Source organism: Protopterus annectens, chromosome 1.part0 (genome assembly GCF_019279795.1).
Source record: "Protopterus annectens isolate FY-2018-M chromosome 1.part0, PAN1.0, whole genome shotgun sequence".
In the NCBI taxonomy this organism is placed as follows: domain Eukaryota; kingdom Metazoa; phylum Chordata; order Ceratodontiformes; family Protopteridae; genus Protopterus; species Protopterus annectens.
Window position 1 is genome coordinate 1,485,560,916 of NC_056725.1, and position 21,238 is coordinate 1,485,582,153.

At 39.1% G+C, this 21,238-nt stretch overlaps 1 protein-coding gene across 2 annotated transcripts in view; it reads right to left on the bottom strand.

Annotated features, from left to right (window-relative positions):
* TMEM120A (transmembrane protein 120A) overlaps positions 1 to 21,238 on the bottom strand; it is a 499,311-nt gene that overhangs the window by 178,436 nt on the left and 299,637 nt on the right. The window lies entirely within an intron of this gene.

Below are 21,238 nucleotides of genomic sequence, written 5' to 3' on the forward strand. Positions count from 1 at the left end.
CAGTCTGACGTGTTACTGTTGCTGGCTTAGCAGGAAAAGGGCTGAACTGTACCCGAATTAAGTCTGATAGTGGAGGAGAGTCATGACAGGGGAGAGAGGAGTTAGGTGTATGTCAGCATTTCTGAGGTTCTTGAAATTGTGTTGCACTGAATCCTAAGCATGCTGATCAATGGAGGACAGTCATAAGATGAGAGGAGCGAACTTCTACCATGTGTAAAGCATGGAAAAAACTGGAAAGAACCATGAACTATTTTGCTGGATACCATTTGCTTACTGTTTGAAGGAGCGACTTTGATATTATTTTCATCTTTGTATGACTGGTTTGTAAGGGTTTTCAGTTTAATCTGAAGTAGTTGTTTAATAGCAAGATGGACTTCATTTACTGTCTATTGTTACAGGTGTTTTGTTTTATTAACAGTCCCAGCAGCTGTTTTGCTTTGGCTGCTGTCATCATTTTAGCCGATTTGCTGCTTTGTTACTTTTAGAAGGCAGTAATTAACTAGCTGCTGTTTTGTCAGTTATATGTTGTTAATTAATTCTTATAAAATTAACTAGCTGCTGTTTTGTCAACTATATGTTGTTAATTAACTCTTATAGTAGCATTTGTGAGTAATGCTATTCTTTTTTTTTTCTTACATCTGTTCTTAAGTACTTTATTGCAGACAATTTATATTGGTTACATAATTATTGGGTTCAAATCTATCTATTCATTCATTGCTCAGTGCTGGTCAGGAAAGTGCTCTAGTTTAAAGTGCTATAATAAACTTGAACTTAGAGCTCTAATGAAAGTCATGTCAAAAGAGCCAATGGAAGAGGGAAATCCCCACCTACCCACCATGGAAGGTGCAGACACGGATGGAGGGAATGTGCTAGAACTGCAGTAGTGATCTATACGAATATCTGCTGTTATTGCAAGCAACCTTACACAACTGTACAATCTTCTTAATTAGGTTGCTGATGCAGTAGCCATTACAATATAGATCAACTGCCAGGCTCATAAATGATGGGTGGCAAAGGACCAGAGTCTAGGATTCTTTAATGAACAGCTCTAGGAAAATCAGTTCTGGTTATAGAAACTGATTTAAGCACATGCTGTTTGGTGAAAGTATGAAAAGAGGACCAAGTAGTTACTTCTAGAATGGATCTAGAATCCAACCATTTCCAAAAAGTCTCAGAAGTGACCACAACACTGGTAGAATGAGCCTTGACACTCTGAAGGGAATTTCTGCCATGTTTAGAGTAGCAAAGCTGAACACCATAGTATAGCCATCTAGAAATGGTTAGTTTAAATACTGGTTGACCATTTTTCTTACTATCATGGGACACAAAGTTGGCTAGATTTTCTAAAGTCTTTAGTTTCATCCAGACTCTTTCTTAGTTGTCTACGGACATCTAGGGTATGAAGAATCCCTTCTCTCTTGTTTTGGAGGTCTGGGTAGAACAGAGGGAGATGAACAGTCTGCTTAAATTCTGAAAAATCCTTAGGAATACAGGAAGTATTAGTTCAGACTCATCCTGTCCTTACAGAAGATCAAAAAAGATTGACCAGATATAAGGGCCTGTAATTCAGATACCTGAATCGCAGAAGTCAGAGCAATAAGCCAAGCAGTTTTCCAAGAAGACATTTCAGAAAAGAGCTGGCTTTAGGTTCAAAAGGAGATAAAGTTAACATCTTCAGAATGAAGTTCAGATCACAGGAAGGTGCCATTCTTTTTCTAAGTGACATAATATGTATTCCCCCATTTAAAAAAATATTTAACTAGTAATAAATAAAATGAAAGGGAGGATTCAGTGGCAGGCAAGTTGACCTGACAAAGAAGTGTATGTTAAATCAAGTGTACACTAAGCCTGAACTGAGCAATTTTCACAGGTAATGAAGAAAGAATAGTCATGTAAGTAAACATATAAGAACAGTAGATGCTCACATGATCACTGGCTGCAGCAGCCTTAACTATATGGGTTGCTTCCTTAACAAGATACAACCCATATAGCTAAAGCTACTTCAGCAGTGATCAAATAAAAATCATTTTAACATAACAGTAGATGTTCAAATACATCACAGTTGCAGTAATGTTAACAGATGGAGCGTATCCAACCAATTATACCATGCATCCGGTAGGTACACCAGAGCTTAGAAGCTACTCAGACTTTGTTACGAGGACTACATGCTGGTATTTTGTTACGAGGACTACATGCGGGTATTTAAGGGGTATATGACCATGACAATCTTTAGAGTTTTCGTGCCTCAATATACGCTGAGGCTTGCTATAAAGAGAATAGACTCAGGCTAAAATGAGAAGGGCTGAGGATAAGTAAATACATATTCCATATCAGCCTAAAGGAAATATGACTGAGAGCAAGGATGATGGAGAGTTTATGCATATACTGCATCAGTGATCTATTTGAAGATCTAATATTATGCAAGTTCATACACAACTGTACTATGTTCTTCATTACATCATTGTTGCAGTGATTCTAAAAATTGAGATGCTTCCCAAAACTTTAGGTCAACTTGGAAGGGGCAGAAGTCAGAGAACTGGAGCCTGGTGACCCTTTAAGTATGATTCTAGCAAATCCTGTACTGGATCTAGAAAGGCATCACTTCTATAATGCTTCGTAAATGTGCAAATGAAAGACCAAGTAGCTGCCTCTAAGACAGATCTGAATCAAGCCCTCTGAAGGCAAAAAAACACAAAAAATAAGCCACATTCCTCACAGAATAATATTTAATGTGTTCTTGAAGGGATTTTCATCTTCCATGGAAGAACAACAAAAGGAAATGGCCAAGGAAATCCATCTAGAAATGGATACTAGGAGACCTTGCTTTTTACCCTCAAAGGAAATAAATAAATGACTGCATTTTCTAATTTCTTTAGTCCTGCCCTAGTAAAATCTTACTTGCTGTGTACATTTAATAAACAAAGTGTCCTTTCTCTCATTTTGAGAGTTAGGAAAATGTAGGAAGGTGAATAGATTGATTCAGAGACATTGCAGTAACTACCTTAGACATAAAGGATTGGTTAATTCCAAGGGACAACCTGTCCTTGTGGAAATCCAAAAAAGGTGGAAAAGTCAAGAGGGCTTCTAAATTGGACACCACCTTTGCAAAGGTTAAGGCTACAAGAATGGTTTTCCATGTACAGTACTTAAAGGATGCAGAACAAGCAGGTTCAAAAGTTGGTACAGAATTTCTCAGTAACATAATTTGGGTCCTAGGGAGGAGGAATGGATGTTCTTTGGGGGGGGGGGGGGTTGCTGATGTGCAGGACCTCAAAATGTCAGGAAAGATGTGGATTCATAGGTAGACATGTTAAAATGACTGACAAATGTGCCTAAACAGAGGTATAAGTCAAGCCAGAATTGGCCAATTCACACAAATATTTGCAGATAGATGGTATTCCTGCTTGACACCAGCAGTCTTTCCCATTTTGAAATATGACTTTCTGGTTGCAGGATTTTTAGTTTCCTTTATTACCTATAGTTCACCCTCTCAATAAAGATACCTAAAATGATTTAAAAGCCTATCTATACTTTACGACTGAGGATCTTCAGAGTGATTACCTTTGGCTAAGTGGAACAGACGGGAGAACTAATTTTGTCTTTGCCAAAAAATTATTTTGTGACCGTCCTCCTGAATTTTCAGAAGGACCTTTAACATGACTGAAAAGTGAGAGAAAGCATACAGGAATTTCCCTTCCCAAGAAAATGAGAAGGCATTCATTCTCTAGGATTTCTTGTAATGAATCCTGGAGTTAAGCATTCTGGGCTGATTGTTCAAAGTAGAGATAAAAAGATATATCTGAGGGGAACCCCAGTGATGAACAATTTGAAGGAAGACCTCTTTGTTCAATATCCAGTTGTGAGGGTCTTCCCTCTATCTTCTCAGGTAGTCAGCCAAGCGGTTCTGCTCAGAGGGATTGTAAACTGCTTGGAGGAGAGGATTGTGATGAACAGCAATGGTAATGTCCATCAAAGCCTGTAGAGTTCCTAAGGAACAAAGGTGATGGTGAGATTGGCTGTCTTCTGTTATTTTTTGGGCAAATTCCCTGTATATTGAAGTCCTCTTTACAAGCCCCCCCCCCCCCCCACATACTCCATGTCTGATGCATCTATACAGACCTTCTGCAGAAGAGGGGAAATAAGTAACCTGTTAAGAACTGAATCTCCTCTGAAGGAAGAAAGGCCACCATGAGGGATGTGTTGAGATGGCAACCTAGGAACACTAATGGAATAAGGCTAGACTTGAAGTACACAGTGAACTTAAGGTGCTGGAAGAGGTGAACAGTGAACTAAAAATCTTGAGTCTTCTGTAAGAAGTGGCTTTAATCAGAAGTCATCCAGATAAGGATATATGTAAATACCTCCGAGTCTGAAGAATGCTATAATGGGGCTAGACATTTTGTAGACAATGCTATACTTGGGGAAAGACACAATGGACATTCTGGGGGCAGTGGAAAGCCCAAAACGAAAGGAATAAAAGTGAAATCTCAAGGCAAAGAATCGTAAAAATTCCCTGTGTTCTGGATGAATAGGAATACAAAGCTAAGCACCCTTTAGATCCATGGTAACCAGAAATGGTATGGGAAAAATTAGTAGGAAAAGAGTTTGGAATGTTAACATCTTGAATTGTGGAATCTTCAAAAGGGTGTTTAAGGTAGATGAATCCAGAATTGGTCTTTGTGTGCATTCTTTCTTGTAATGAGGAAAAACCCTTCCTTTTCAAGGAAGAACAGGCTCTATTAAACCCTGATCTAGAAGGTTTGAAATGGCAGAAGGAACCAGATAATACTGGTTTGTTGATACTTGAGAAACTGTATGCGGATAAGAGAAATTCCATTGTAGTGTGCACCGTTGTGGATGATTTTTAAAACCCAAGAATCTGTTGTGAATGTTTTCCTGTAGGGAATTCTGAAACGTGGAAGGCAAATACGGGAGAAGGATGGGCTGGGTCAGAAAATAGAAGCCTTAGTTGAGAAGGTCCCTTTAGCTCCATTACAAATCACATTTGGGCTTGTCTTGCCACTTCTTTTCAGATTTTTTGCCTTTCTGCTGAGTAGTCTTTCTGTGATAAAAATCTGCTGAGTAGTCTTTCTGTGATAAAAATGACCTGGTTTGGAGGGAGAATTCCTTAGAAATTTGGAATGGGGAAAGAAAATGTTGCTTGAACCTCTGCATGATTTTCCCCCTTTCTTCCAATTTTTGAATATCTCAGCAGAAGGGGGTCCAAATAGGTAGCCCTTATCCAAAGGAGCAGTTAAAAGCTTGGTTTTCACATCACATGTAGTAAAGAAGCATCTGTAATGTCATATGCAGATTTAATGGAGTAATGTGCAACCTGAGAATAAGAAGAAATCATATTCTGTAGTACATATCTACAGTCACTGTCACACAGATTAAGAATAAGATTGGGCATATTATCAAACTGAATAAGAGAAACCTAATCATATGGGTTTGATAGTAGCAAAGAAAGCTGAAGTAGCAGAAGTATTAACTTTCTTACCATACCTGTCTATTGCCTTACTATCTTTATCATTTGGATAGACATTTGAGGATGGGAAAAAGTTTAGATGGCTTGCCCAAGTCTACAAAAATGACTGTAGGGTTCTTGTACAGATATTTGTCATTGTTTGGGACTTTGTAGTACCTATCAGGCTTTTTTGATGCTGGAGGCTGAGACTCTGGAGCTACAGAAGCTGAAAAAGGTGCCCTCCAAAGCTCTAAAGCAGGAGGGATAGCAGAATGATTGAGGACATCCATAAGCAATAAAGTGTTGTACTGCTTCTGAGAGCCACAGAGTCATTTGCCCTCACAATTAAAATGTTGCAATATTTAATGAATGGTACTTTATCAAAACTTTCTTTTGAGGATATCTACAAAACTTTCTTTTGAGGATATCTACAAGACCAGACTCAAAACCAGAAAGGCAGTACAACTAAAAGGAATAGTCCAGAGGCACAGAGTCTGATTCTGGGAAAGAATCCTCCTCAGATGAAGTATCCTTCTGTTTCTGAGGGTTAGAAGATCTAGACACAAAGTATAATAGTTGTGCAAGTTGCACTTACCCATAACAGTAGATGTTTGAATTCTTCACTGCTGCAATAGCGAAAGTGTTGTATCCAGTAGGATACAAGAAACTCGCCAGCTTCTTATAGCTTTTGTCACCTCCCACAATGTCACTCCGATTGCTTAAAAGCTATGCTCTTTTTGGAGAAAAATACATAAACAGCCAGAGTGACTAAAAATCTTCAGGGCTTTCTTGTCCATAACCAAAAAAATGGGGAACTCATTCAGAACAAAACCAATATAATTAACAAAATCTTACTCTGTATACCACTCAAATTTTATATAAGAAATGGGTGGTGGATGGGTTCTGTTACTCTAGCAGTTAAGAATTTGAACATCTTCTGTTATGGACTGTTGAAAGTGCAACTTACATAAGTGTACTATGTTCATCCCTCTCACTGCTGCAGTAGTCTATGGGTAGACTACCATAGCTTATCCAACCTGGGAGGAGGAGGAAGCAGGACAAGGGTCCAGGAGCCCCATGGTCCTAGCAAAGCCAGTTATAAACATGGAAGAGGATTCCAATTTCTAGTGCTTTGTAAATGTACAGACAGAGAACCAATTTACTACTTCTAGAATGCTTCTATTCCCCTTCAGTATGCCACCTCAGAAGCTAGAGATCTAGTGGAACGTGCATTTAACACTGCCTGGAATAGATTTTCCATGTTGAGTGTAACAAAGCACAATAGCAGAAGACAACAATCTGCAAATAGTCTGTTTAGACACAGGTTGGCCTTTCTTAGTCCCAGACTAGGAAATAAACAGTTGTTCACCTTTCTGGAAGGACTACAAAGATAGCACCAGAGTTGCCTATACACATCCATAGTATGGAGAATCTTCTTTTCCTTGCTTTTAGGATCTGTATAGAAAATGGGTAGATTAACTGTGGTGGTGGTGCTGCGGTAGCATTGTCGTCTCACAGTAAGACGCTGTCCTGTTCGATTCTCAGCTAGAGCGTCTTCTATGTGGAAACATGCGTGAATGGGCATACCTTCGTTAAAGGTTGTGCATCAGAGCTGGCAACTCGGCACGTAAAAATCTACTGCCAATCATTAGCGGATCACAGTTCCGCTGTGGCGACCCCTAACCGGGAAAAGCCGAAAGACACAACAACATAGAAAATGGGGAGATTAACAGCCTGATTCAAAGTAATCTCTGAAACAACTCTTAGCATGAAACATATGTTTGTGAGTAGAGTGACCCTGTTTTTGTGGAAAAAAAACACCTAAGGTTCTTACACCAAGAGAGCTTATAACTCAGACTCTTCTTGCAGATGTCAGAGCAATAAATGGAGCAGTTTTCCAAGTGATGAACATTAGGTCACCTTGAGAGGCAGGTTCACAGGGTGAGATAGTTATTTTTTCCAGCACAAAATTGAGATCCCAAGGAAGAAACACCCGTTTACAAAAAGGTGGCAGGTGTAAAACTCCTTTTAAAAACAGTAAATAGAGAAGAGACAGGACAATTCAAGGGCAAACATGCTAAAATTACTGCAATATGATCCTTTACAAAGGAATAAGAGAGGCCAGAGGACAAACACAAAAATATTTGAGCAACAGTAGTACAAAATTCCTGATGGGTCCCAGATCATTGGCTAGAAAACTAGAAAATGCCTCCCATTTTCTTGCCTTGTGCAACTAGATCCAGTCTGTGAGGAAGATTGTGGTAACTGCCCCTGGCCAATTCCACAAGAAGGAAGACATACTTTTGCCTGGGCCAGAAGTGAGTCATCACAATGATGTTTGGAGAGTCTTTCAGAATCTTCCGAACTACCCTGGAAATCTTTGGAAAGGGTGAAAACACATATAGGAACATCCCTAATCAGGGAAATGAAACAGTATCAGTTGTTTAGCCCTGGCTACAAGGAGCCCTGGAAGAGAATCTGTTACGTTGTCTGTTTTGAAAGGGGGCTAACATATCTTCCTGTGGTTTTCCCCACATTTGGATCAGTTCCTTAAAGACTTCTTCAGTGCGTTTCTACTCATGAAGGTCTACCCAGGATCTGCACAGCTTTTCTGCCAGCATGTTTTGCTCTGATGGTATGTTAGATGGCTGGAGAGTTAAAGAATGCTGAATACCTAAATCCCAAGCTATAATTGCCAGCCGGCACAGAGGGTATGACCCGGTGCCCCCCTCCTCATATGTTTATGTACCAAATTACTGTGGTGTCGACAGTTTTGATCTGGAGAGGAGCTGGATCCCAAAGATGATGTAGAGGCTTTATGGCCTGAATTACAGCCAATATTTCTTTGATGGACTTGGTTCGATATGAACTGTTCAACAGTCCTTGCATTTCTACTCCCTTTGAAATTGCTTGCCAAGCAACATTTGAGCAATCGGTTAACACAGATTGTGTTGGACTACGTACAGAAAAAGAGAGACCTGGATGGTGACTCATCTGATCTCTCCACCAATGCAGTTTTGACTTGATAAACCACATGATTAGAATATGAAACTCTATGGGATGAGAATGTCAAGTTCACCAGTTTCTGAGGTACCACTGTATTTGTCTCATATGTAGTCTAGCAAAGGGAATCAAGAGAACCATATAAACTGAGAGGACTACTGTCTTGAGACATTCTGAGGCAGTAGCTTGAGACTAACAAGAAAGTTCAGAAAACTTCCAGACACAAATTCCCCTTTTCTTGAGGAAAGTCTTTTACAACATTGTGCATCAGGCAACCTACAAACACGGTCTGGTGCAACAGAGTGAGGGAGCATTTTTGCATATATATCTGGAATCTCAAGATGTTTCAGGAGAGAATATACATTTGTTAAGGATTCCTGACAACTGGGAAAAGACGGCACAAAAAAGCAAGTAGTCTAAAAATGTGGTTAACCTGCATTCTGCAGTGGGCCACTGGGACTACACACTTGTAAAACATTTTGGTGCAGTGGATAGCCCAAAGGGTAATGCACAAAACTGATAAGACTAAACACACAAAATCTTGGAAATTTCTTGAAGATGCTTGCTAATGAAACATGAAAGTATGCATCTTTGGGGGTCTAAAGTTAGCAAAATACTCTTGACATGGGATTAGAGGTAACACTGTCTAAAGGGTCAAAACCTAGAATTTTGAAATCTTTACAAAACACTGAGAGAAGATGTATCCAAAACCATTCTTTAAGAGTGCTCCTTCTTTGGACCCATAAACATTCTAAAGTAAAATCCCAAACCTATTTTATCTGCAGGAACATGCTCTATTATCTTCTGTTTCTGATGTATGTTGGAGTACTTGGAGAAACAGCTCTTGATTGGGAAGGAGGGGAGGAATCCCCCTGAAAGGAAGGAAATGTTTTCTCTCCATTGTCATCTGTAATCCTCCTGAATTCCCCAATAACCCATTTCTCTGAAACAATCTACTGCTAAAAGGGAGCACCGAGGGTCAGATTCTGTGAAAAATGAAGAGATGAATGGGCAGAATGGGGAGGGAAGGTGACCAGGTAACTGACAGTCATTCTAAGGAGGGCACAGGACCCTTTTTGGAAAAGCTTCCTTCTTTTTGTAATTATTTGTTCCCTCCTGCAATCTTTTCTTGGGTATCTGTCAGCAGGAGTCACAGCTTATTTATTTTGTCTTTTAAAAGAGAGTATTTTGGGTCAGTTTCCACTCTTGAGAGAGATTTCTCTTCTTTAAGTATCTCTACCCAAGTGTTTCTCTAACTTGGAATATAAATACTCTGAAGAGTCAGGTTTGCTTGTAGTTCCCGTTTCCAAATTTATCAAAGCTGTTTTTTAAACAGGGGAAGAATGGGAATCTCACTACTGCAGACATACAACACAACTTTGTGTTGTGACAACTTGCAGAGTTTCTGGTCTAACGTATATCAAAGGCGTAAGGGCCAGCTGAACAGTCAGAAACTCACCTTAATAGACGTTTTGTTTCCTACTGTATAATGACCACATTTGGGGTCCTGCATGTGGGGGGTCTACAAGTATTATCAGAGGAGTTGGTCATCAATGTTTAGTGCAGAATTAGAGGCAAAAAAAGTAGTTCCTATGTCGACGGCAATCTCATACCATAAAACTTATTTCAAAATGTTTGTTATGAATGGAAGAATATCTGCACAATAACTGCTTGAATTCAAATGGCTCTTTCTTTAAACAAGAAACATCTTTATTAAATTATCACTTATGACATAGGCAATCATAGATTTATATATATATAGACATATTTTCAGTTGCAGTGTTATACATCACTTATAATCTATCCAGTCATTGTCAGTCAAACATTATAAAGATCATTCAATTCCTGCCATTCCTCAAACCATATTCCTCCTCCAAAACATTACTCTGTGTACATTTCCTAAAATTCCCATTTTTCTATGTAATTTCCTCCTACCCTTTTTAAAAGATCCCACTTCCGGTTATTTTTATTACTATATTCACTACTTCTAGTACAGTTTTTAACTTTGATTTCCATTTTCTACTAATTGCTTCTTTTGGCAGCCACTGGAATTAAACTCAGCAAGGCCTTACTATTTCTAGGTAATTCCGATTCTGTATCATAACTCAAAAAATCATTTCCTTAGTTCACCAATTTGCTCACGCAGTATTTCTGTTAGAGTAGTACTCAGAGAATTTTTAAAAGTCTGCCAACTCATTACACTCCCAAAATATGTTCTCAATTACCTCTTTCTTCCCCATCACACCTCCAACGTTTACAATCTACCTGAGGAAAAATCATCTGGAGTCTGCTTCGGGTTTAAAAAATACCCATGCAAACGCTTCCAAGCAAATATCCTAAATCTTTTAGACTTTGTTGCATACTTGGAAGCCATACATATATCCTCCCATTGTTTCTTTATGAATTGCTTACCCAATCTCCCTTACTAATCCTTTCTAACCTACTCTGATTGATTCCTATAGTTCCATGCAATATTTTATATGACTACTACTAATTATCCATTTTTAACAACCAATTCAACTGATTCCTAAGGTACCTATCCATCTTTTTTATGGGTAATCTGGCAATGAAAACCATGGTGACAAAAGACATATAGGCCAAGCAGAAACTGTAATGGCAGAAGACATGGCCTGAATAGTAACTGTTTACAAAAAAAGACACCTCCGAGAATTGAGAATGCTACTGCAGGCATGTCTTTCATAAAAATGTGCATGAAAGTTAGTCAACAAACAAGAACAAGAACAGGAAAGACAGCAGAAATCCTATTGTCAGGATGGGAAGCAAACTGGTTTACTGTAATCGATGGAAATGCCCAAGTTAGGAAAACAATACTGCATTTTCTGAACTGCAAGACATAAGCATTGAAAAGAAGTGGAATGAATCTCATGGTCATCCAGGTAAGGATCAAAATAGATTTTTTATCAGTGTTGAGTGAGCAAATACTGGATCCAATTTTGTGAATGCCTCAGATGAAGAAGGGAGAACATAAGACAGGATAGTAAAAAAGTAGGGGGACATTCCTACATGAATCCACAGAAAATGTCTTTCAGCTTTGTAACTGCAGCTATGCTGATGGGCATCTTGCATGTCTATAATTAACACATAAGCAGTGTGCATCAAGAAAGAGAGCCAAGTGTACAGTGTCAGTAACTGTGAACTATTTTTTAATAAACTTACTCATTTGTAAGTTCTGCTACAGGCATCCAATTGTTCTCCTTTCTTAGAACTAGAAAAGATCTTGAACAAAATCCTTTTCCTTATTTTGCTAAAAGGACTGGCTGGGTAGCCCAGTTGTAAAGTACTTAACAATCCAAAACAAACCTGTTAGCAGCTGAAGGTGTTCCATGAAAAAGAAGGGCAATGCAGTGAAAAAGTCATGAATGAACCACCATGGGACATCCAAAAGACTTTTAAAATCCTTTATTAAGCTGAACCCTCGATAAGGAAATGTTTGTAGCAAAATCCTTGTGGAAAAATACGTCCTGAATGGTGCACCTTTTTGTCTCTTTACGTATTTTTTCCAAAAGGATTTTGCTACAAACATTTCCTTTTTTATCAAGGGTTCATTTTAATAAAGGATTTTAAGAGTCTTTTGGATGTTCATGGTGGTTTGTTCATGACTTTTTCACTGCACTCAGTTGTAAAGTACTGGCTAAATCAGAGGTAAACCTAAAGGAATATGGTCTCTTGTAAAGGATGGAATAACCTCTGTAAAAGGTAATTATCATCATTTCTAAGCATTACCTCTGGAAAAGACTGTTGCACATAATTCTACTGTACAGCCTGTTAACACTACCTCTCTGAGCCACCCGTATGTTATTAGACTCCACTCGATTATCCCCTAACAATTGTGTTGGTAGCACAAAAGTGAAGATAGCGTAGGTTGTTCCTTGTTATTGTTAAAGGGATGATCCTCATTTCTACTACACTGCTCCCTTTTACATTTCCCAGTTTACTGTTGCTTTTAGCACCATCATTTTTAGTAACTCTACTACTGCTCCTCAAACAACTGTGGGCACAGAGGCTACAAAATTAACTTAAAACATCTTAAAACTTCTTCCATATCTTGTATGCCTTTTCGTTTATTATCTTGCTTTTACTGTACTGTCCTAACTCGGGTTCTCTGTCCCTCTTTATAGATATTAAGCCAGTACTGAAAAGTAACCAAAACTTTAAACATTTCGGTTTACTCTGTGAAGTAGTAGCTGTCCAGAATCACCTTTGCTGCACCTCGGCATAACCTACTGATCTCCTTCATTTTGTTGTCTGAATGTTTTATATAGCTGTATTTTGTTGGTTATTTCCTTAAACTTCCCCAGCACATCACTAGAACTTTCCTGCTCCCACCATTCCTCTTAATATTTGACTGTCTCTAATCCTCTCCTTTTTGCATTTTTGATTTAATAAAAGGTCCCTTTTCCCAATCTCTTTAGTGCGTCATATAGCTAGAATTACCTACATTTCAGTCCCCTGCCCAATCTTTATAGTGCTTTCTTTAATTATTTCAGTGCATCTATAGGCTATTGGTTTAACCTCCAAGATTTTTTTTTCCTCTAGCCTCAGCTTGGTCTTTTAGATTGTATTCTTCTCTTGTTGAGAGCAAAATTACGGCTCATCTAGTTCCGTTTGCCCTCACTCTGCTCCTCTACAATAGCCCCATTTCCACCCACCCCTCTTATTTAATTTATAGCTAATCCCTTTTACCACACCCTCCTCATTCCCTCCCCTCACACTCTTCACCTTCCTGTCAGAGCATCACTTTCACCCTTTATCCAATCACACACATTTCCCACCATTTCCTTTTTCCTATTACTCCCTCCTTTCTGCTTCCTACCACACCCTCTAAACCAGTAACTCCTTCCCTAACTTACTCTCATACTATTCTCTCATTTCATCCTGCTCTGTTCTTATAGTTTTAACACTAACCATGTGATTACCCTTAACACTCTGGCCATCCTTCTCTCCCCTTTATCTGTCTCTAAGCCTCACCACTCCTCCTCCCTTCTTGGCTTTAGAAAATCTTCTAACCTTTCACCTCTACCTCTAACTCTCTACTCTCTTCCCATTATCTCGACTTGTACATTTATCCTGAAAACCTCACTATTTAGCCTACTTGCTTACAACTTAAAGTAATTTCCAAACTCTAATCACGGACTACTCTACTCTCCACCCATTTCCCCTCTTCACTCTATCTCACTCTAAATTATGCTTCTTTGTTGAATATTTGCCATCCTCTCTACTGCCACTTACTCTCCTATACAACTTCTCCTCCTACTACACTCCTTTAACCCCCCCCTTCTTTGCTCTCAACTTCCATTTACCCCACAACTACATCACAGAACTTACACTCATTTTCATCTACATCACATACTCCTGGCAATAAAATTTCTCCCTCCCAAAATCAAACTCCCACACTACTCCACCTCCACCCCCAAAAATAAAGTGAAATACTACCTCTGTCCCTCCTCACCTGACAACTACTCACCTACTCTCAGTAAATCTTCTCCCATCAGGTGACATACATCCCAACCCTGGTCCTCACTGCCCTCTTCAATCCAAGATTGAGCCCACTAACCTAACTACACCCCATATTAATATATCCAAAAAAACAACTTTTTTTTTCCATGAACAACAGAAGCTTAATCAAAGTTAGTGAATTCCATGCCTGGATTTTTCAATACCCTCCCAACATCATCACACTCACTGAAACTTTGTTTATACCTCACCAAAACTAAACAGTCACCTTCAAACATAATAAAATTGTTCTTTTATAAAATGTCTATCAGTTGTTCAAACATTAATTTCAAACTGTGGAATATTCTTATCCAAAAGATACTCTCAAAACCAGTGGAGCCCATGGTTTGTGGAATTGTGTTTTATAATGTTGTTTTGTTTAAGGCTCCTTTTACACCTGTCGTGAGACCAAAACAATGAGCTTCTTGGTGGGCGGAGTCAACTAGGAGGTAGACAGGCCAGAGCCAAATACCTCCATGAACACAAACTCCTCTTGGGAAGGGTTAATTGGGGGAAGAACCACCCCTTTGTTTCAGGAGCTGTAATATATCCCCAAATTAGATGTTGTGGAGTTGTGATCTGGGGAACCCTTCCCCTTCTTCAAAGTCAGTGTTCTCTGTGACAGACTCTTGTTGAAAGTCTAAGTGCTTCCTTTTGCACTTCCTCTTCCTCGGACTTCTGCAGTGGGATGCTTCAGAGAAGTGTTGGAAGAGATTACTATACCCTGGTGGGTGGTCTCGAGGCTGGTTTGGGCTGGCTGTCCCAGTGGAATAATTGAGGCTCTGAACACAACACAATCAAATGGGACTAGGTAATTGGAGCTTAACAGGGAAGAGAAGTCTGAACTCTGGGAACAGAGAAAACTCTCTCCACTACCTCGAAGGCAGAAAGCCTTAGAGAAAAGGACACTGATGGATCTGATGAGGCTGGTTTATGAACCATTCATTTCATTCACCCCTTAGGCAAACTACTTGAGGAGGGAGTCCGAGCTGAGCTGTCCAATGCTGATGGTCTGAGGAGCAGAGGTGGCTTCGTCAACTCTGGAGTAGAGTCCAACACCCTGGAACTGCTGCTGATGCTACAGCTCCAAGAGTCATCTAGCTCCAAAGTACTCAGAGCCAGAGCACTCAGACACTGGAGTTGAAGATTCCAACATCTTCGGATCTGAGGCAGACAACTCCAAGACTTTCGAATCCAATGGCTCCGAAACAGAATGCCAGATAGGAGAAGCTAATAATGGATAAGTACTGACAATGGTCTCCGGACCTGATGGGGTTTGAGTCTGGAGAACTCCTATTTGTATCTGCATCCTGAGGAAGTTCCTCATTATCCTGTCCACATCAGCTTCTGTAAGACTCTTGGAAGATCAAACGGATGAGGCCATGGGTGATGGTCTTGAATGGTGCCTAGGAGATTGTGCCAAAAAGGGAGATTGAAGCAGAGAGGAGAATGGATCTGGCAGAAGTTGAGATGACTGGATCTGTGGAGATTTTTCAGATTTAGGTTTCAGATGTGAAGTTGTCAGATACAACTTTTTAGGTATTTTAATAGAAGGCTCAGATAACAGAGCTGAAGTATCCGATGTTGATGTTGACAGATCCAGAGATCTCTTGCATGATTCTTTAGAGTGAGACTCTCCCTTCTGGTCTACTCTTTTGGGGGTTTGAGCTCCAGAGGCTGTAGAAGCAGATTTAGAGGGCAGCAATCCTCTAAGAATCAGTTTATTGCTCCCATCGATTAAACCAAGGGAATTAAACCCTTTGCAGATGTCACAGTCAGAGTCAAGATGGGATAGGCCTAAACAATAGACACACTGTGTGTTTGAGATGGCTATTTTGTGGCCGCAGGCCAGCTTATTTTTTAAATCTTGAAGTTTGACAGACATAGTAAAATGGCTAAAGGAGAGTTAGAAATTTTTTTTAAACAGATAAGAAAGGATTAGATGAGAGGAGAAAAATACCAACAATGGTCTTTTAAAAGTAAAGTACTATAAAGAACTATGCAGAATACCAACAAAGGTATTTAAGAGACACCCGCGGTGGTGTAGCGGTAGCGTTGTTGCCTCACAGCAAGAGGTTCTCCTGTTCAATTCTCGGCTGGAATGCAGGGAGTGCCTTCTGTGTTGAGTCTGCATGTCCTTCCTGCGGTTGTGTGGCGTTCGAAAGACATGCGTAAATGGGCGTGCCTTTGTTGAAAGTTGGATGTCGAGCTGGCACCTCGGCGTTTGTGAAAATCTACTGCCAATCATTAGCGGACGGGAGTTCCGCTGTGGTGACCCCTAACCGGGAAAAGCAGAAAGACAACAACAACTATGAGCAAAACTAAGATTTAACAGTAACTTTAAGGGGAGGAAAAAACAAGAATATTAGGATACTTACCCAGAAATTAAGCTAACAAAAACCATTTAAACACTCACTCGAGAGTTTTCAGTGACCACGCCCAAATGGAATGGTGGCAAATTAGATTTGAGGTATGTTAGATGACTACGGCATTATGGGTAAAGGGAGGAGCTTGAGAGTTTTGGAGTTCCACAAGCTGGAAGAAGTGGCCGAGTCAGATCCACGGACTGGGCCCGAACCCAGCAGTTGAGGAATGAATGAAAATGACATCAGATTTGAGTTTTTTGAAATTTGGTAACCTCCAGAATACAGCACCACTCTGATTACTATTATATACAGACAGTGAATCAATCTGTCCCTTAACTGTTTCATTTCCCAGAACATCTTGCTGAGGCAGTGAAGGCAATAGAAAGAACAGGATAACTTGCGGGCTGGGATCTGTACTACAGCTTTAGTAGCTGTTTGTGGAATGCTCTCATCCTGAACAGATCTTATCTTGATTACAGATCCCTGACTTTGCAGTGTAACTAACACAAGCAACATTATTTTTCATCTCTAGACTTTCTGAATAGAGACTACTTTTCCATAGACAATATTTGTTTTTTGATGAAAGATTTTTGACTACGAGGAGGAAGAGAAGTAAAAGTAAATCAATTCCCAATATGCTAAAATAGGCTTGGACATTTCTACCTCTCACAGCTAAAGAGATTAAATTCAGCACAGGATTTACTTTTACAGTCTCTTGAATTTTCCTTAAAAAGTGAATGGAACTGAAGCTGAAACTCTTGTACAACCTGACAGGTATGAGCACCTGTTAATTATTTTCTCTTAAAACAATGTCAGAAATAATATATAACCATAAACAGCAGTTCTTTAGAAAGTATACATGTAGTAAATGCTATGCTCAACAGTATGAAAGGCAGCTTTAGAACTGACTGATGAATTAACAGGGCAAAACAAAGTACCCATACGTCAGGTGGAAAAAAGAACAGAGCAGAGTGCGCAGTGCACTCCCTTTTGTAGCAGAGCTCTACCTAATGGTCACAGTGTGGGACTATAAGTGTAAGACCATGGAATGTCTGAATGCTGAAAAATAGAGTTGTGGGAAATGGATGTCTGCCCTTCAGCTAAAATTCAATATTTTGTTAACTCTTGCAGCAAAAATCCTTAAGAATCTTAATCCAAACACAATTGACTGACAATGCTAAACTGTCAAAATGGCAACCCGTTATTGCAAAAGATGTCACACCAGATCTTTAATGATAGCAGAAGCCAAGCTAGTTACACAAGGATTACTGCTGTTGGAAAGGACCTCAACAATATCATGGATTTTGAAAAGGGGGCTACACTGAAGGTTCAGCTGGAAACAAGAATGCTTTATGCATGTTCGCCTGTCTACAGCATCACTAACGGTACCTAATTTAGGCACTACTGTTGCCATTACCCACTCTAATAAGTCAAAGTTTCCTACCAGATATGAATAATTGGGCCCTTATGGACTTAATGAGATTTGAAAGGTGAGTGCAACTCCTTAAGTAAGAAAAAATGTGGATCTCTCCTGCAATCAGTGAGGATACCAATAATATTGTCACAAAACAAAAAAAAGTTGTTCTTTAAATAGGGCTTTCATAAAAACAGCCATTAATAGCTTCTAGAAGATGGAAACATGCAATCAATAAGTGCTAAAACTATGGGGAATCAAGGATATTGTTGGTTTACACATATGCATTCATTGTAACCACAAAGATGAACCCTACTAAACTTATCCCCTGGCTCCAGACTGGAACTCTGGCAACTCTTGACAGTGTTGGCTACTTGAAACTAAATGTGTACACCTTGAATTGTGGGGCAGTGAAGAGCCACCTGCAGAAATGGTCAAGAGATATGTAATTATTCAACAATAGAGTTGAACCAAGATGCTGCAGCTGTTTGGACCAATGATGGGCCATCAAAACAAAGACTAAGTTAATATTATGATGTCTCTGCAAATCTTGCTTCTGTTTTGAAAGTTTGCAAAAGCCTGTCTGAGAGGTCTTTTCTAATAAAACCAATTGGAAGGCTGTTTAAGTAAGGGTGTATGACAGTTACATGAACTATGGGGGTCTGAACTTTCACTGAGCAAAATCTTTGCTCTTGTTGAATTCTCACTGGAACTCTGCAACAACTCAATGAGGGCAAAACAAAACCCTCAAGGACAGACCTATGAAAAAAAGTACCTTGGAAGTCTGCAGGCACTTAAATGGTAAAGCTGGAACAACGTATGAGGTGGCAGATACCCAAGCAATAATGTCTAAGGGTCATCGGAACTAAGGTTTGTAATGCTGACATGGCAAGAGAATTAACATATACTCTGGGAGACTTCCAAAATGGCTGTACACTGATTAACAGCGTAATTTCAACTCTCTCAGAGTGAAACAAGAAACTGACTGATAAGAGCCAATAATACTGCCAGATTTAGTAAATTCAGATGCCAGCAAGAAAGAAACAGCCTGAAAGAAAAACTACAAAAAGTGAGGAGAAAACACTGATTGAGAATAATCCTGCAGCTGTTCAGTAAACAGCAGTTCAAGTTCTAGCTTTGGTGTAAGACATGGCTTCCAGTAGTCTAGAGGAAAAAAAATACATCAAATGTGCTCAGAGCTGATTAAAACAAAGATAACACTGAAGGAGTACATCAATTCAAAAAGGTTGGAAAAATGGAAGAAGCTTTAAACAGCTATTCAGACAAAATGATAAAATCAGAGGTTGAAATGATGAAAAGGCTCAATGAATATGAGACTGCTCAAGAAGCGCTTTTCAAAAAATGGTAGAGTTAGAGGACAGAACCCACAGGGAAAACCTGAGATTTTCCATTGTACCAAAGAAACTGGAAGGAACATACTGTATTACATTTATGAAAGCACAAATAAGTAACTGGACTGGTATTCCACAGCAGGATTTGCTAACTGAAAGGATACATAAGAATTGATCCTGACAAAATGGTGGCAAAAGGGCAAAGTATTAAAAATTGCTATTTGCTATCACTCTGCATTTCTTAATACAATTCAATGCTCTTTCCCTTTTTGTCTATATCTAGAGTGTTTGTGGAAAATGATTATTCACAGTACACTAGGCAAAAGAGAAGCAAATTCATCCTAGCAATCAGTGAATGTTGAGTGGCACGTATGAGATTAAAGCTGTTGCATCCAAGCTGTCTTCAGAATATTTTTCCTGGAGAGTCAAAGTCATTTTTGATGCATAACAGGCCAAGGAGGAAATAAAGTTTGTCCACCAAAAAGTAAGCCTGCTTCTCATTCTTCTGATAATAAAGCTCAGATTGAGACTTTGCTGGTTTTTGGAGTGGCAACAGGGTTCAGTGTTCCGGTCCTCTGAGGTCTTCTTTTTACTTTGCCAGTGAAACCTTTTTTCAATGTTCCAAAGGAAAATGCTTGAGGGACAGAAGACAGATCAGGAGTTGACTAGAAAAATCAGAAGTTCCTTGGCTTGAACCAAAGTCTGGGGTTAGAAGTTGGAGATGAACATGAAGATGACCAGCAACACTGAAATTAGTGAATAAATATGAAATTATAAAGCATCAACCGCATTTGTGAAATATGGCTTTGCAATAAAAAGAAAGATTGGATTTTTGTTGACTTTGTTAAACTTGTGGGGGTCTAATAAGTATATATCCCACTTCCTGACATTAATGTTTGGAAGGACACTAAAAGGAAAGGGAAAACAGTAAGTATAACAATTGTTGTTCATAACAGTATTTGCATAGAACATTTCAGGATATAAAATCATGTTATGTAGTAAAGCATTTTCAGTTGCTGCTCTATGTGACAAGGATACTAAAGTAAGCAAGCACATTTTATCTTCCCTTTCAGTTTTAAGAAATGTAGACATCACAACGTAAAAAGAGAAGAAATGCTGGACAAAAACATGTTTCAATTAATATGCTGTAATCTTGGGTTGTTCAGGTAGGGAATTGGGTGTAAAAGTGCACAGACTATAGTATATGCAGAGTTGATATGTTTTCTCTTACTTTTGTAAAGGTGAATGTCTGGATTAAGGCCCTGGGCTTAATCTAATCTATTTTTTGTGTAAGCAAGTAAATAAGAGAACAATGAATCTAATGAAAAGTTTTTGTTTAATAAATAAATGTTCTGTTTGAGAAGTCTGTAGAGGAGGACAAATGTACATTTTATTCTTTGGTTTCCACAGAAAGAAGCTGACTGATATGCAATAAAGGCCAGAAAGCTAAAAGTTACCGTTTTCTGAAAACATACAATCGGTTTTTCACATTTAGAAGAGGAATAAAGATAAGATAAGAAGAGACAGCAATAAGTGGAAGTAGGAACACAGGCTGTAGTATTCATCTTAGCATGGGTATCCTTAATTTTAGGTTACTTTACGGCTGTGTCTGCAGATGTTAATTTGAAAAGTACAGTTGTGTACACTTACCATAAATGTAGGTGTGAGTGTATTCACTGTTGCAGTCGTCACCTGTGGGGTTATCCCTGCTGTGGTAGCCCTCAGCTGGCCCGAATACCAGACTCAATGTTTTTTTTTGTCAGCTGCCATCGTCTGTAGACTGACATCAGGTTGTCAGTGTTATAAAGCAAGGCAGCCGACGTCTTCACAATTATGTGCAATTATCATTTTGTAGCTGATAAAACCAGAAAAGGACATCTCAGTGTTGTGGAACATCTTGAGAAAGTTTCAAGTCTTTCTGGAATATAAAATTAATGAAGATAAAACAAAAGCTATATCTGTAAACTATGTATTCACACATGAATTGGTCTAGCAATACTGATATTTATGGGCACCTTATAAAATGAAGTACTTAGGAGTATGGATTAAAAAGATTCTGTTATGGCAGTTAAGGATATGTTGGAAGAGACTAATCAAAAGATAATACAAAAACTGAAAAACG